At 40.4% G+C, this 15,048-nt stretch overlaps 1 long non-coding RNA gene across 2 annotated transcripts in view; it reads left to right on the top strand.

The window, feature by feature from the left end:
- Positions 1-12,099: 12,099 nt before the first annotated feature.
- Positions 12,100-15,048, top strand: part of LOC128120751 (uncharacterized) — a 98,071-nt gene continuing 95,122 nt past the window's right edge. Inside the window, exons 1-2 of one of the 2 annotated variants that reach the window (XR_008221945.1) lie at positions 12,100-12,343; positions 14,900-14,942. This is a non-coding gene — a long non-coding RNA (uncharacterized LOC128120751). The remainder of the gene's footprint in view (positions 12,344-14,899; positions 14,943-15,048) is intronic. The other variant, XR_008221944.1, reaches the window with a different exon arrangement.

Genomic DNA, 15,048 nt, shown 5'->3' with positions numbered 1-15,048 from the left:
AGAAAGATCTATCATCAAAGATACAAGTAACAATATTAAAAACAACAAAAAATTAAAATGGTAAAAAAGATTTCATGCAGTTGATTGACAAATGATTATATATGAATTCTCCAAAGCATATGAAAATAAAAAAAAAAATCTACAGTGGGAGGAACCACTTGCTGACAAGAATGTAGTGTTCAGAATACAGAACCATAGCCTGGAAAGAATGTGGAACCAACAAATCCCCACATAATGACAGAAAAAAGACAGGTCATATCCACAGTAAGGAAGTTTCAGCTGTTTGTATAAAACAGGGCATAAACTTTACCATGTGACCTATAACTTCTCTTGAAGGTCCACAATAAAATCTACAAAAGAACATTTATTACCTTTATCTATGATTTCCCCAAACTGGAAAGATTCCAGATGTTCACCCATGGAGGGAGGGAGATGAGAAAAATCTGGATACAGTCACACAGTATAACATTTCTCTGCAACAAAAATGGAAAAACATGACAGTACATGGAATACATGTCTGTTGTTTCAAAATCATTATGCCAGTGAAAACAGACATTGTTAAAAAGAATAACTATTATGAGATTTTCATTATTAATCAAACCGTGAAATAAGCAAAATTCACCTAATGGGCCTGATGATGGGACAGGAAATGGGGCTGGTGACTGGAGTCTAGACTATATAGATATATGCATTTGTCAAAATCAACTGAATGATGTAATTAAGATTTCTTTGTGTTATTACATTTTTTTTAACCTGGATGGAAAATGTCAAAATATTGGTCTAAATTTTTTAATGATATTCACACTGCAGTATTTGGGGGAAGTATACAAGATGTTCTGAATCCTTACAAGCAACACCCCATGGAGCCATGGGCTATTTTTCTGGGACCCACAAACCATGAATGTAGCTCAAAGTTTCTCTAGTCCACCTGGCCCTGCAGTACCACAGCAGCTTATGAAATAATCACTCAGAGGCTTAATATTAATCACAAACTGTATGGCCCATGGCTTCTTGTTTCTTGCTAGCTAGCTCATATATCTTAACTCAACCCATTACTATTAATCTATGTATTACCATGTGTTCTGTGGCTTTACCTGTGTCTCATTACATGTTGTTCCTTGAAAGGCCGTTTGGTGTCTCCTCCACCTCTCCTTTCCTCTTCCTGTCTCTTTCTTGGATTTCCTGCCTGGCTATAACCTGACTCTCCATAGGCCAGAGCAGCTTATTTATTAACCAATCATAGCAACCCATATTCATAGCGTACAGAAAAGACATCCCACAGCACATCAAGATACCTGCAATGAGTAAGACCAGCCTAAGAAAGTGGTGGGCACCAGTTGGGAATCTCAACCTAAGAGAGTAGCCAGCTTCTCCCCTCTATAATGAGGCAATCTCTCTAGTGTCCATTTCACTATTGTATTTTAGAAGATACAACTTGTCTGAATTTCATAGGCTCCTAGTTGGACTTTGAAATTCTAGAACAAGTTAAGACTTGAGACTGTGGGATTGGAATAAATGCCACTTGTTTGTGATAAGGGCAAGAATTCATGGGGCAAGGGGATGAACACTGTAGTTGGAGTGTGGCCTCGGAATGTGTGTGCTGGTCCCTGTATGCAATGCAGGAGGTGGAGCCTACTGAGAGTTATTGAGGTCTTAAGAATGCTGTCCTCATGAACAAATCAATGCCACCTTTCAGGAGTGAGTTTTCACTCACCCAGGACTAGACCAACTGTTGCAACTTCCTGTAGTCATGAAATGAGTTCACCCTAACCAGCTCAGGTGCTTCATTAGACGTAGATGGTTTCCTGACATTGGACTTCTCAGCTTCCAGAATCACGAGCTAAAATAAATTTCACTAAAAAAAAATTACCCACTCCCAAATTTAGCAATGGAAAATAGGCCAAAATAGATACATTTCTAAAACATGTTTATAGTGTTTGTGTATGTGCAGGTGCTGTGTAAGTGTGGGTGACCGTGGATGTGGGTGCCAGAAGACAACCTCAGGTGTTGTATCCCTGTCACCATCCTTGGTTTTTGAGACAAGGCTTCTTATTAGCATGGAACTCACCAAGGAGGCTAGACTCGGTGGCCAGTGAGCCCCCTGGAACCACCTGTCCACCTCCCCTATGCCAGGATTACAAATGTGCCATCATGTCTGGCCCCTGTTTAAAAACATGGATTCTGAGGATCAAGCTCAGACCCTCATGCTTGCAAGCATACAGTTATTAATGAAAACCCCGGCCACTCTTTAAGTCTCGATCGTTTCTCTGTCATGACGCCTAGAACACTCCGTCTCAAATACTCTTAGGATTCTGATGAATGCATCCAAACATACAGGGAAGTCAGGATTATTATAATGTTGCCATAGCTCATAGTTATTATAACTAATAATTTCCATCAGGAATGGCTCTCTGCAGCTTTGAGGATAGATAAACTCCTGGTTTGGGCAATTCCTCCATGTTTTCGGACTTTCTTTTGGGGACAGCCACCTCCCTAATAATGACACAGATTTTTTTATTAATTACAAAAACTTGGCCTTAGCCTAGGCTTGTTCACAACTATCTCTTATAACTTAAATTAACCATTCATATTAACCTACATTTTGTCATGTGGCTCCTTACCTTTCCTCCATAATCTGTGTCTACCTTCCTATGCGTCTTGTTAGATAAATCCTTTATGCCTAGATTTTAACCCTGAGTTCCTCTCTCTCCCTGAAGTCCCACCTAACCTCTCCTGCCTAGATATTGGCCACTCAGCTCTTTATTAAACCAATCAGAAGGTGCCTTAGGCAGAGACACATCATTACAGTGTACAAAAAGATTATCCCACAACACCTCCTCCTTAGTTAGACCATCATCTCAAGACAAAAATGAACTTGTCTAACCGCAACCTAGCCCATTTGCTTTCCATTTCCTAGATAGCCTTACTTCGCCTATTATAATACTTAAAATAGTATTTTGCAAATGTTTGCTCTTGTGAGGGAAGGGCCCTCTATTGTTGTTTTGACTATTGTTCTTGTATCTAGAACAGCACTTGGCTCACATGCAGTCCATGTGAAATTGGTAGTCTTCGAAAGAGTGAACCTGGCAGTTTAAGTGCGTGAGTTTAGTGTTGCTAAAAAATAACCTTAAATCATCCCTAGTATAATGTCTACAATAAAAATAAATCATTATAAAACATTAGGACTTTATTATTTACTTACTTCTAAAAACACATCCTAGTGGGTAGCAATGGTGCAATTGAGAATCCTAATAACAGAATAGATAATATTGTTGGTAAGGAGGACCAGATCAAGCAGGTGGGAAAGTGTCTGTCACAGAAATTTTGCAGTGGTGGAGACTTCTAGTTAAAAGGGAAGCCCAGCATCCCCAACATACCCATACTACACCCCCTCCAGCAGAAGGTTAATAAATGGTTTACATTGATGTAAGCATTATATCTGTGTTATCCACGGATACAGGGGCCTTTATAAAACCATATTTCATGTTTCTGGCTCAGTAGAGTAAGGATTCTCAATCCTCATCTAACACTAGCATTGCCTAGTGTTATTGTTTGAATGAGAATGACACTCATAGGCTCATGGATTTGCATACTTGATCACCAGGGTGTGACACTATTTGAAAGGATTAGGAGGTATGACTTTGTTGGAGTCTGTCTCAGGGGGTTTTAAAGAGCCCATTCAAACCTCAGAGTCTTTCTCTTCCTTCTGCCTGCTGATCCAGATGTAAAACTCTCAGCTACTTCCCCACCAACATGTCTGCCTACATGACACCATGGTCCCCACCATGATGATGAACTAAACCTCTGAAACTATAAGGAAGGCCCAACTAAATGATTTTTTTTAATATAGGATTTACCATGGTCATGGTGTCTCTTCACAGCCGTAGAACCCTGACCAAGACACCTATCATGCTTGAACAAGTAAGTGATGAAAAGCCACTGATGGCTCTGTGGAAATTGCTACAGGGTAAAAGCCAGCACCAGATTTTCAATGTCCCTTGAATGTTTCTAATGGGCACACATTGAACAGGATCCCCATCCCAGGAGGGCAGTGATTCCAGGCTCTGGTCCCAGGATGAGTTCGCTGCATGCCTGCTCTTCAGTCTTCACCAAGGGCTGCTCTCCTAATTATCTGATTCTGTCTAGTCTTCAGCCCTAAGGGCTGCTTTTGGGGCTCTAAGACTCATGACAAAATGACTTCATTTGTGTGTCCTGATTTCACACGACCCAGTTTTAGCCTGCAGACGTCTACAATCTATGAGGGTCAGAGAATGGGAGAGAATTTCCATGTTTTGTTCCTGGACCACTAGGCTTTCTTGTTCTTTCTCAGCAATTGGACATCACAGTCAACCTCCTATTTGAAGACTCCCTGAATCTAAATTGAGATCACATTTCCAGGACTAAGTCTTTTCTTATTATAGAAAGAAGAGCCTAAAGGAAGAATGTGCAGTCTGGGAAGGGCATATACAGCTTGAGCCCCAAACTTTTCTCTGCCTATGCATGGCTGAATAATTCACTTTGCTTTTCTGCCCATGGAAAGGTATACATACCTCTCAGCTATACCCGAGAATGCAGTATGTCAGATCTCCCAAGGCTTAACTGGGGATTTATGATATTAATTCTCATAAACTGCTAAGAAACTGCCTTACAAGAAGAGATACATCCACATTGTGAGCTTCTGGGCACACGTAAGGGTTTGGCTTTATAAAAGAGGTGGTAGACAGAGGTTTGTTCTTTCTTTGTTGCCTGCCTTTGCCTCAACAAATGTCTAGGTCTCTTCTCAGGCTCCTCCTCCTCCTGTGGTATCTATCAGTCAATCTTTGGTTTAGGCAAAAATCAGCTCATGTGGCCCAACCCCTTCTTCCTCATTGCTTTGGTCACTCCTCAATCTCTAGTAGCTTCTAAGTTATGTGTGGTATCTTGGACTGCAGATAGGATGGAGACCCTGTCTTACTAAGGTTTCTATTGCTGCAAAGAGGCATCACAACCATGGCAACTCTTACAAAGAAAAAGATTTAATTGTAGTGGCTCACTTAGAGTTCAGCAGTTCAGTCCATTATCATCATGGTGGGACATGGCAGCATACAGGCCGACATGGTGCAGGAGAGGTAGCTGAGAGATCTACATCTTGCACAGGCAACAGGAAGTGAACTCAGACACTAGGTGTGGCTTGAGCATAGGAAACCCAAAGCATACCCCCACAATGACATACTTCCTCCAACAAGGCCACATCTACACCAAGGCCACATCTCCTAATAGTGCCACTCCCTTTGGGGTCCATTTTCTTTCAAACCACCACATTCCACTCCCTAGCCCCCAAAGGTTTACAGTCATATCATAATGCAAAAATGCATTCAGCCCAACTTCAAAAGTCTCCATAGTCTATAACAGTCTCAAAATTATTAAAAATTCAAAGTTCAAAATCTCTTCTGAGTTTCATGCAATCACTTAAATGTAATCCCCTGTAAAAATCAAGATTAAAAAACAGATCATATACTTACAACATATAATGGCACAGGATATACAATACCATTTCAAAACACAGCGAAGGGAGCATAGTGAGGAAATACTGGACTAAAACAAGACTGAAAGCTAACAGGGCAAACTCCAAAATCTGCATCTCCATATCTGATGTGAAAACACTCTCCATATCACCACCTTTTTTAATCTTTGTTGACTTCAACACACTCCTTTCTCTCCTGGGCTGGTTCCATTCCCTGTTAGCAGCTTTTCTTGGTAGGTATCCCATGACTCTGGCTTCTCCAACATCTTGGGATCTCCAAGGTAATTCAGGGTTCAATTTCACAGCTTCATGCAACGGCCTTTCTAATAGGCCTCCATTCAGGGACACCCCTGGCACGTGTTTGACCTTAGAAGCTTTTCTTAGTCCTGAAGGCAAATTCCATAGGCCCTTTCTTCTATCTATTCTTAACTTCAGATCCACATAGATGAAGCTGCCAAGTTCTGCTGCTTATGGGGGCTGGAACATGGTCCTCTTGTTCAATAACATCTTCACCAGACCTTTGTTTTTCATTGTTCTTCACTGCCAAAGCTTGGCTGTTCTGGAACTTGCTTTGTAGACCAGGCTAGCCTCAAACTCAGAGATCCACCGACCTCTGCCTTGCCAGTTCTAGGATTAAAGGCATGCACCACCACACCTAGCTCTAAGCTTTTCTTTAATTCCTTTTCACAAGTTGAAAACTTTAGTTGGATGGGATCTTGCCCTGAGGTCAGCACTGCCTTTATTCCATTTCTTAATCTGTTTATCTCCTTGAATACAGGACTTATCTCTATTCCACTTTCTGGTGCTCCTTTTCTTCTCAAATGTTTTTCCTTGCTCAGCTTGCTACTTTTTATTATATATTTTCATTGGAATTAACACTAGTAACCACACAACAGAGTCTAAACTAGGCTGTTCTGAGATTTCTTCTGCCAAGGGAATAAATCCAAAACTCTTTGCTTTAGCCTCAGGCAAACGTTTTGGACAAGCGCAAAAAGTAGCCACTTTCTTCACCAAAATATCACAAGAATGATCTTTGGATCCCATATTAATATTCTCCTCCTCTGAAACCTCGATCCAGGCACCCACATCAAATCACCCTCAGCATCACTGTCTTCCATGCTCCAACTAGGATGGCCCATTAAGCAGCACTTAAAGCATTCAACTGCTTTTCTAATCCACAGTTTCAAGGTCCTTATTTCTTCAAACAAAAGCATAGCCAAGCCTATGATACACCAGGTACACTCCTGATACCAACTTCTGTCCTTGGGTTTCTGTTGCTGTGACAAGATACCATGACCATGGCAACTCTTACAAAGGAAAACATTTAATTGTGACTTGCTTACAGATTAGAGGTTCAGTCCATAATAATCATAACAATGATGGCATGTGGGCAGATATGGTGTTGGAGAAGTAGCAGGCAGCAGGAAGTGAATTCAGACACTTTGTGTGCCTTGAGCATACATGAAATCTCAAAGCTCACCTCCACAATGATACACTTCCTCCAACAAGACCACACCCATTCCAACAGAGACATACCTCCTAATAGTGCCATTATCTTTGGGGGTTCATTTTCTTTCAAACCAGCACAGACCCCAAAGCCTTAACTCCTACAAGTCTCCTCAACATTATCAGAGCTAACATACAATTAGCCTGGTGCTACTCCTGAGTAGGTCAGAAGGTAGAGGGTTCCTGTCTATGGTACTTAGGGCCTTGAAAAATACATTGTTCCTCTGTCCTGCTAAAGGGAAAGACCTCATGCATCTTGGGATAAAATTATAGGGAAAAATTTTAAGCTTGTTTGTATTTTATTGGTCATTATTTTGGTCCATCTCTGTAAGGAAGGCTACTCTGCTCTATTGGAGGCTAAAAGCCCAAAAGTTTCTCATTTGGTGCTATATCAATGAGACAGAAGTTTAAGGACTTCAAATTCTTGACTGAGCCCTGAAAACACTTCTTAGTTGTGACATTGGCATTTCTCATAATGTCACCTGTGACCTGAGCTGTCCATTGTCCAGGTGCAGAGTTGGCTCTGCTACTTCCTGCTCAGGAGCCTCTGGGTCATTTTCTTAGTCCCTTAACTTTGCTTTCCCTTTCTTTTAACTGAGGAGAGCACTGTTCTGAATCGTAAGGGCACTAGAAGACTTAAGTAGATAATGCTTAACTGTCATATCTAATTGTCTCCTTTCTTTCCTTCTCACTCACTGTGTTTTTATATGTCCACAAGGCTTTATTCAAGGCTTGTCATTTAGTCTTCAAATTCTTAATGGGAGAGATTTCTTCCTTTTATATTCTTTGTCTCTGTCAAACTTTCTGATTTCTGTTATTTTTGCTTTGTTTTGCCTTTTTTTTTTTTGAGACAGAGTTGCTAGTTCAGGCTAGTCTTGGACTCACTATGTCACAAAGCAAAGGCTGATCTTGAACTCCTGACCCTCCTATCTTGCTTCCCAAGTGCTGGAATTACAAGTATGTACCACCACATCTTGTTTGACGAAATTCAGTATTTACAGGTCTGTGAGATCCAGACTAAATATGAAAGTTAACAATCGTAACTTTGATGGCCAGTGTTGGTCATCACTTTAACAATACCCAGAATCAACTAAAACCCAAGCAGTTGGGTACACCTGCGAGGGATTTTTTTGACAGGATCATTTGAGGTGGGAAGACATAACCTAGATCTGGGCCACATTTCCTGATGGCAGTCCACATTAAAGAACATGGAAAAATGCAGTGTTCCATTTCTTTTTTTTTTTTTTGGCCTGTTTGCTCTCACTCTCAACGGAAAGTTCATCTCCTCTGTTGCCGAGCCATTCCTTTCTTGGTATTAGAACCTACTTCTTTGGGATTCTAGACAGATTGAAGCCCAGCAGCTCTCTTGGAATCCTCTGGGTCTTGACCTTTTCATTTGGAGACAGGCATTGTTGAACACAGCTCTGTAAGCCACTCTAATAAACCATTCAGTGTGTGTGTGTGTGTGTGTGTGTGTGTGTGTGTGTGTGTGTGTGTGTGTGTGTGTTCATACTATCAATTCTTTTCTTTTAGAGAAATCTGGCTAATACAGCACTTTCCCGCCCTTAGCCATCATTCCCCATGTGATTTACATCAGACCCATGGATGCTTTTTAGTGGGTCAGGAACCTCCATAACCAGGTTGGACATAAAGCCTCTGAGCTTCATTTCAGTGTCTAATAAATGGCTATAAACTGTTTTGACTCCACTGATCCCTTGAAATATAATACTGTGTTAACAAAGCTTGGTTAAGATTCTGTCACTCATCTCCACGGTAGAACTTGTCCCGCCCTGTACACCCCCTCTTAAATAGCCGTTCACTAAAATAAATTGCCCAACTACAGGATAAAATACTCATGTACCTGCTCTCAGAAAAAGCCTCCAAGATGTCCCACTCTGTCATTTGTCCACACCAAGTTCCCATAGCGTTCTCTCTTCTAACCCTTCTAACCCTTAGGATATATTCAGGCTTTAGCATCATTTTCCTTTCTGAAATTGTCCCTCTTCCTTATTGCAGTGGTCCCTTTCCTTACTCTTGCAGTAATCCTTTTAAGTAAACCTCTTCTTACCAAAATCCTAAGTTATTTTGTTACCCCAGAATACTTTAATATAACACATGCTGTGTTGAACTGAGACATGTTATTGGCTAAAAACTAACTCATAAACATTTCCTAAGCAACTGATACACAAAGACTGTGCCATGTCAGCTGCTGCCAGAGGACCCTTGATGAGAGTATTCTGCTTTGGCTGAAGGAAATAGACGTGATAAAGGACAGGAGAGTAGAACAATCCCCCAAATACAAACAGTGATGATGTTGCCAAATGATTGACTTCTCAGTGTGTAGTGAGAAGAATTAATATTCTGAAACCAGAAGATGAGACCAGAGATTGGGGATTAAAATTAGGTTTGTACATTTCATTGCTTTGCATAAGAACCCAGTTTTTCCAAATGTGGGAAGAATGGCGGGCATGGATTAACTTCCATCTGCAGGATTTTGATCTTCTAATACCATTGTGCTTCTTTGCCTACAGATACTAGGTTTCTCAGGGTGAAAGCATGAATCCACCCTTACCCCACGGCTTTTCCCTTAAAGAAACAGCTGAAAATTAAAGTTTGAAGAAGCCATGACTCTGCACCTATTATTTAAGTAGGATGGATTGCTACTGCTGTGCTTGGGCAAGTATCCTAAGAGCCTCTCTCTAAGCTGTGTAAAAGTCGACTGGCTGAGGAGTTTCAGTTACAGTCAGGACAGATAGGAAAAAGCAAATGCGGGGGGTACCATGTAACCAATGTACTGGATGCCGGACAGGTGACACATTCGATTTTCAGAATATCTCCTTATCATTGATGCAAGTCTCCTATTTTAAAGGTGCAGAGGGCTCTTGAGAGATGAGAGCTTTTCAACTTCAGAGATGGAATTAGAAACATTCAACTCTCCACACTGCTTAACCTTTTTTTTTTTTTGCTTTTTTCTTCTGATATTCTGATGTGGCCATGTGGTTGTGGAGGTTTTAAGTTAGTGTGAAATAAAAACCTGTGCTCAGTACTTTGGACAGAAAATTGCTTTGAATATAAAGAAAAATTCTTCAGATCCTAAGGGGGAGACATATGTGATATTGCATCTGGTAATTGCTTGTGCTAAGTATGTGAGAGGGTGCACAGCTACAGTGACTGGGAGCCTTACTTTGAGTACATGGAACACAACGTTCTTGAGAGAACACTGGGGAAATACAGTTCAGTAGACAATCCTTTCAAATTTTTATTATGTTTATTTTAGTGTGTGTGTGTGTGTGTGTGTGTGTGTGTGTGTGTGTGTGTGTGTGTCTTTGTGTCTGTATTCACGTATGCCAAGGAGGAGGTCAGAAGACTACCTGCAGAAGTCAGTTCCTTTATTCCATCTTGTTGTTCTTAGGGACTGAATCAGACTTGGCAGCTAGGCCCTTTATCTGATGCTCCATCTTGACAGTACAGACCATTCTCGTATGTATTCTTCTGTTTATAACACTAAGACGTGCCTACTTGAAAGAAATACCTGAAAATGTTGAGGCACAAGCTATATTAATTGATAATAAGTTCTTTGATGCTCACATAAAATCATCCATATGTTCCACTTTGTATTCTGCTTTTTAATTTCAGCAAGTATAGGTTTGTATGTAAAATTTGATGGCTATTTTTAGTGTGGCCATTATGCTACTAAGTGAGGTATTCTGATGTATTCAATCATCCCTGTAATAATTGAAGTTTGAATTGTTTCATGTTTTTCAGAAATCAAACAGTGGCATTTACATGACTATTTTCTCGAAGTGTTTTCTCGAGATAGAATTGTGGCTGCTGCTTTCCCTGGAGCATTTCCTCTTCTGTGCTTGTGCGTCTGCTGTCTTCGCAGTCTGAGTCCTGGGACACGCGAGTATTTTCAATTTCTCATGTTTGTGATTAATTGAAGCATTTAAGGCAATGCGTTTTTCTCTTACTATGTTTTTAACTGTTTTCTAGGGCTTCTGATATATAATATTCTTACTTCTACTACTCCTTGTAGCATATATAATGGGTTTCATTTCATTTTAGACCAAAGAATTACTTGTGAGTGCCTTCAAATATTTATAGCTTTGTTCCACTGAATTCATTTTCATATTTTGACTTATATTTAAATTATACTTGATGACATATTTAAAATATTTTCAATTTTATCATTTTCATTTCTTATTTTTATGCTTACATTTTATTTGTGTGTGTGTGTGTGTGTGTGTGTGTGTGTGTGTGTGTGTGTGTGTGTTGCACACACATTTGTGCAGGTGCCTAAGGGGACCAGAAGAGTACGCTGGTTCCAATAAAGCTGTAGCTGAGGTGGCTGGGGCTACCTGATGTGGATGCTGGACACCGAACTCTGGCTCTCTGGAACAGCAGCAAGTGCTCTTGACTGCCGAGCTGTCTCTCTCGCACATTCAAAACTTTCCGTGTAATTTACTTTTTTAGGGAAACTCGCTGAGAATTCTATCTAAAAGGTAATGATTGCCTAATTCTACACACACAATATAGGTACAGAAAGGCTTCCTCCAGCATGCTGCTGGTGTATCCTATTGATTGTCCTGCATTCTTTTCTAATGCATATTTGTATCGGTTCTTTAAGAATCTCATACACGCACACAATGTATTTTGATCCACCCCAATTACCCACCCTGCACTCCATTCTTCATTCCTGCCTATGACACTTTGTGCAAAGACTAAAAGAGGTCTGTTCCCATTATCATTGGAATGCTGTTTCCCCTTGTATTTTATGCATCTATTCATCTTTTTAATTTGGATTACCATCACAGATACACATATTTATGTGGAATCATGTCAATTTACAAGCCATTCTCTGTCATAGTTAATGTATTATTTTCACCTTGAGTTTGACATTTTTTCTATTATGATCTGATATTGGTAAAGAATTGCTTTTGGTCACCAACAGCAGAGGACTGAGAATTGGTGGCATAAGCAGGTCACTTTTCCTCCATCTACCACCACCCTCACCTCAGAGCCAAGGCACAGCAGGTGGGGGGAGGGGTAAAGCAGTTCTATGATGTCATCAGTGGTCCAGGCTCCTTCTATCTTCTTGCTCTGGCATCCTATGAGAATTATTCTCATTCCAAAGTCAGCATATGGCAGTAGGAAGGCAACCCACCGGAATCACACTTCCATCCCAGCCACCAGCAGAAGGAAGAATGCTGAGCTCCTTCTGAACAGCTCTCCTGAATGCCTCCTCAGACAGCTTCTCTTCACATTCTATTGGAAAGCAGTTGCTCATATGGCCGGCATTTGAACGAGGCTGAGAATATTGCTATGCTTCACAAAGTAAGATTTCTCTGAGTAAATGAGTAGCATATAAATGCTGGTATCTGACATGGATGCCTCCTCTCTTTTCCATTATTATTCTTTATTTTGTTTGGAGTGTGGATGTGTGCATGTTTGTGTATAGGACTGTGGGTTGACTTGTGGAGGTCAGAGCACAGTACGGCTCTTACTCCTCGCTTTCCATCTTGTTTGAGATAGTCCCTCTTGTTGTTCTTGCCTGAATACACCAGGACAGCTGGACCACCAGCTTCCAGGGATTCTCCTGCCTCTGCATCCCATCTCCCCAAGAGTCCCGGGATCTTAGACATGTGCTGTGGTGTCTGGCCTTCTGTGGTTTTTAGAGCTCTGAACTCAGGTTTTCACATTTATGTTGAGAATACTTTACAAAGTGACAGTCTTCCCAGGCCCAAGAATATTTCTTGAATATAATTTCTCATCCTTATTCTCAGTCATTGTCATTGATTATCTTTGACATTGTTGTTGTTTAATGTGGGCCTCTTTTTTGGAATCCCCCTGCCTCAGCTTTTTAGATTGACTTACTGATATGTACCACCACAAGTAGGTGGGTTTCTTTCTATGAAGAAGAGGCTGTTCAACCATTTATATTATTATTAAATACTCTATGTCTTGTTGTCTTTGTATACTTCCTGAGTCTTACCTTTGTGTCTGACTTGGTATTATTTTCAATGTTTTCGTAAGATTTTATAGTATTTTTCCATTGTTTAGTCACATATTTTAAATATTTTCTTTTGTAACATAAGATACATGATTTTTTATTTATTGATTGATAATTTTATATATGAATACTGTGTTTATACTATTCTCCCTCACCTCTTCCCTACAGTCAATCCCCACCATGTCCTTCCCACTCCTTCTCAAATCCACAGCTTCATATTCTGTAAGCATAATTCTCACATACACGTTTATGTGTATGTAAATAAGTTTATAAACACACCCAGCTGAGACCATTTAGTGGCTAGGGCTGATGTCTTTGGATTGGCTAGTCTATTAGGGGCTGGTCCCTGGAGAAGACTGATTCTCCTTCTTGTATCAGCCATTACGTGTATAGCTCATCTTCTATTTGTGAAGCCTTATGAGATTTCCCTAATGTATGCTGGCATGTCATCTGGTGTTGTCATTTTTAGGTCCTGTCTATGCAATCATGTGGTTGAGATTTCCTGGGTGGAGCTTCCCTATCACGTATAGAAGACACTATCTCATAGCAGAAATCCCATTCCTCTGATTCTTAGGATTTTTCTACCCTCTCTTCCAGGATATTCCCTGAGACTTAGGTGTTAGGGTGGGGTTTTAGATGTATAAATTGGGGCTGGGTTCCCCACAGTCAGTTTTCTCTGCAACTTGACTGGTTGTAGAGTTCTTTCTGCTGCTAAAGGCATCTTTTTTTGAATTGTAAAGCTACACTTACCTGTGGATATGAGGGTAAGCATTTAGAATGCTATTAGGAATTACGCAGCTTAGAAAGGTCACAGCAGTATGTTGTGTCAAACTCAACTCATCTTAATAATATGGATATTATACTGGTTTAGTAAAGCAGCAGCAGAAAGTTCTCTTGGTCCATGTCCTCACCAGCTAGGGGCAGTAGGCTAGGTTTACAGTACCAATATGAGATATGTGCATATTTCAGACCACGTGTTTCATACACTTAAATAATTTTATTAAACCTCAGAGTATTCATTTGTTAATACTTGAAGTGCATTATTTATTGGTCTTTCCTTGTGATAAATAGGAAAAGTATCTCACATGTGTTTTCTCTCACTGGATTCTGTCTTCCATCCACCTTTTCATAACCCTTCAGCTGCTAAATTGTATGTTGCAATTGTGCGTCATTTTAAAGGGCTGAAACAACCATATTCTCATGTGCATTGTACAAACATTCCAGTTTCTTCATATCCTCGACAACACTTTCACTGTCCTTTTGAAAAGTAGTATTGTTATTGCCATTCATGTGTGCTGTGGGATGTTCTGTATGTTAAATGTGTTGCTCTGATTGGTTAATAAATAAAACACTGATTGGCCAGTGGCCAGGCAGGAAGTATAGGCGGGACAAGGAGAGAGGAGAATTCTGGGAAGTGGAAGGCTGAGGCAGAGAGAGCTGCCAGCCACCGCCATGAAAAGATGTTAAGATACCGGTAAGCCACGAGCCACGTGGTAACTTATAGATTAATAGAAATAGGTTGATTTAAGAAAAAGAACAGTTAGTAAGAAGCCTGCCATGGCCATACAGTTTATAAGCAATATAAGTCTCTGTGTGTTTACTTAGTTGGGTCTGAGCAGCTGCAGGACTGGCGGGTGAGAGAGATTTGTCCTGACCGTGGGCCAGGCAGGACCAGGAAAACTCCAGCTACACATGTGGTTTTGATTTGCATTCTTTCCTGGAAAATGATGCTGAACTGCTCTTCATGTATTTAATAGTCAATTGTTTATCTTTATATATTTACATGTTTAAAATCAAGTTATTTGTTTCTGTATTTGGTTATAATTTTTATATATTCTGCATTTGGTATGTGATATTGGTTCACTCTTTGTTCACCTTAGAAAAGGCTTGGCATCTGGACAGAACTGATGTTTCCATATCCTGGTATGGTCACTGCTTTCTTCCTGATAAGAGAAGGTTTGCGTTAGCATCACTACTTAAATTGGGGATATAGACTGTGGGCAGGCATGTAGACAACTGCAGCTTTGGG

Source organism: Peromyscus californicus, unplaced genomic scaffold, assembly GCF_007827085.1.
Source record: "Peromyscus californicus insignis strain IS unplaced genomic scaffold, ASM782708v3 Scaffold_11__1_contigs__length_118956290, whole genome shotgun sequence".
Lineage (NCBI taxonomy): Eukaryota > Metazoa > Chordata > Mammalia > Rodentia > Cricetidae > Peromyscus > Peromyscus californicus.
This window is presented reverse-complemented; position numbering and strand designations above follow the sequence as displayed.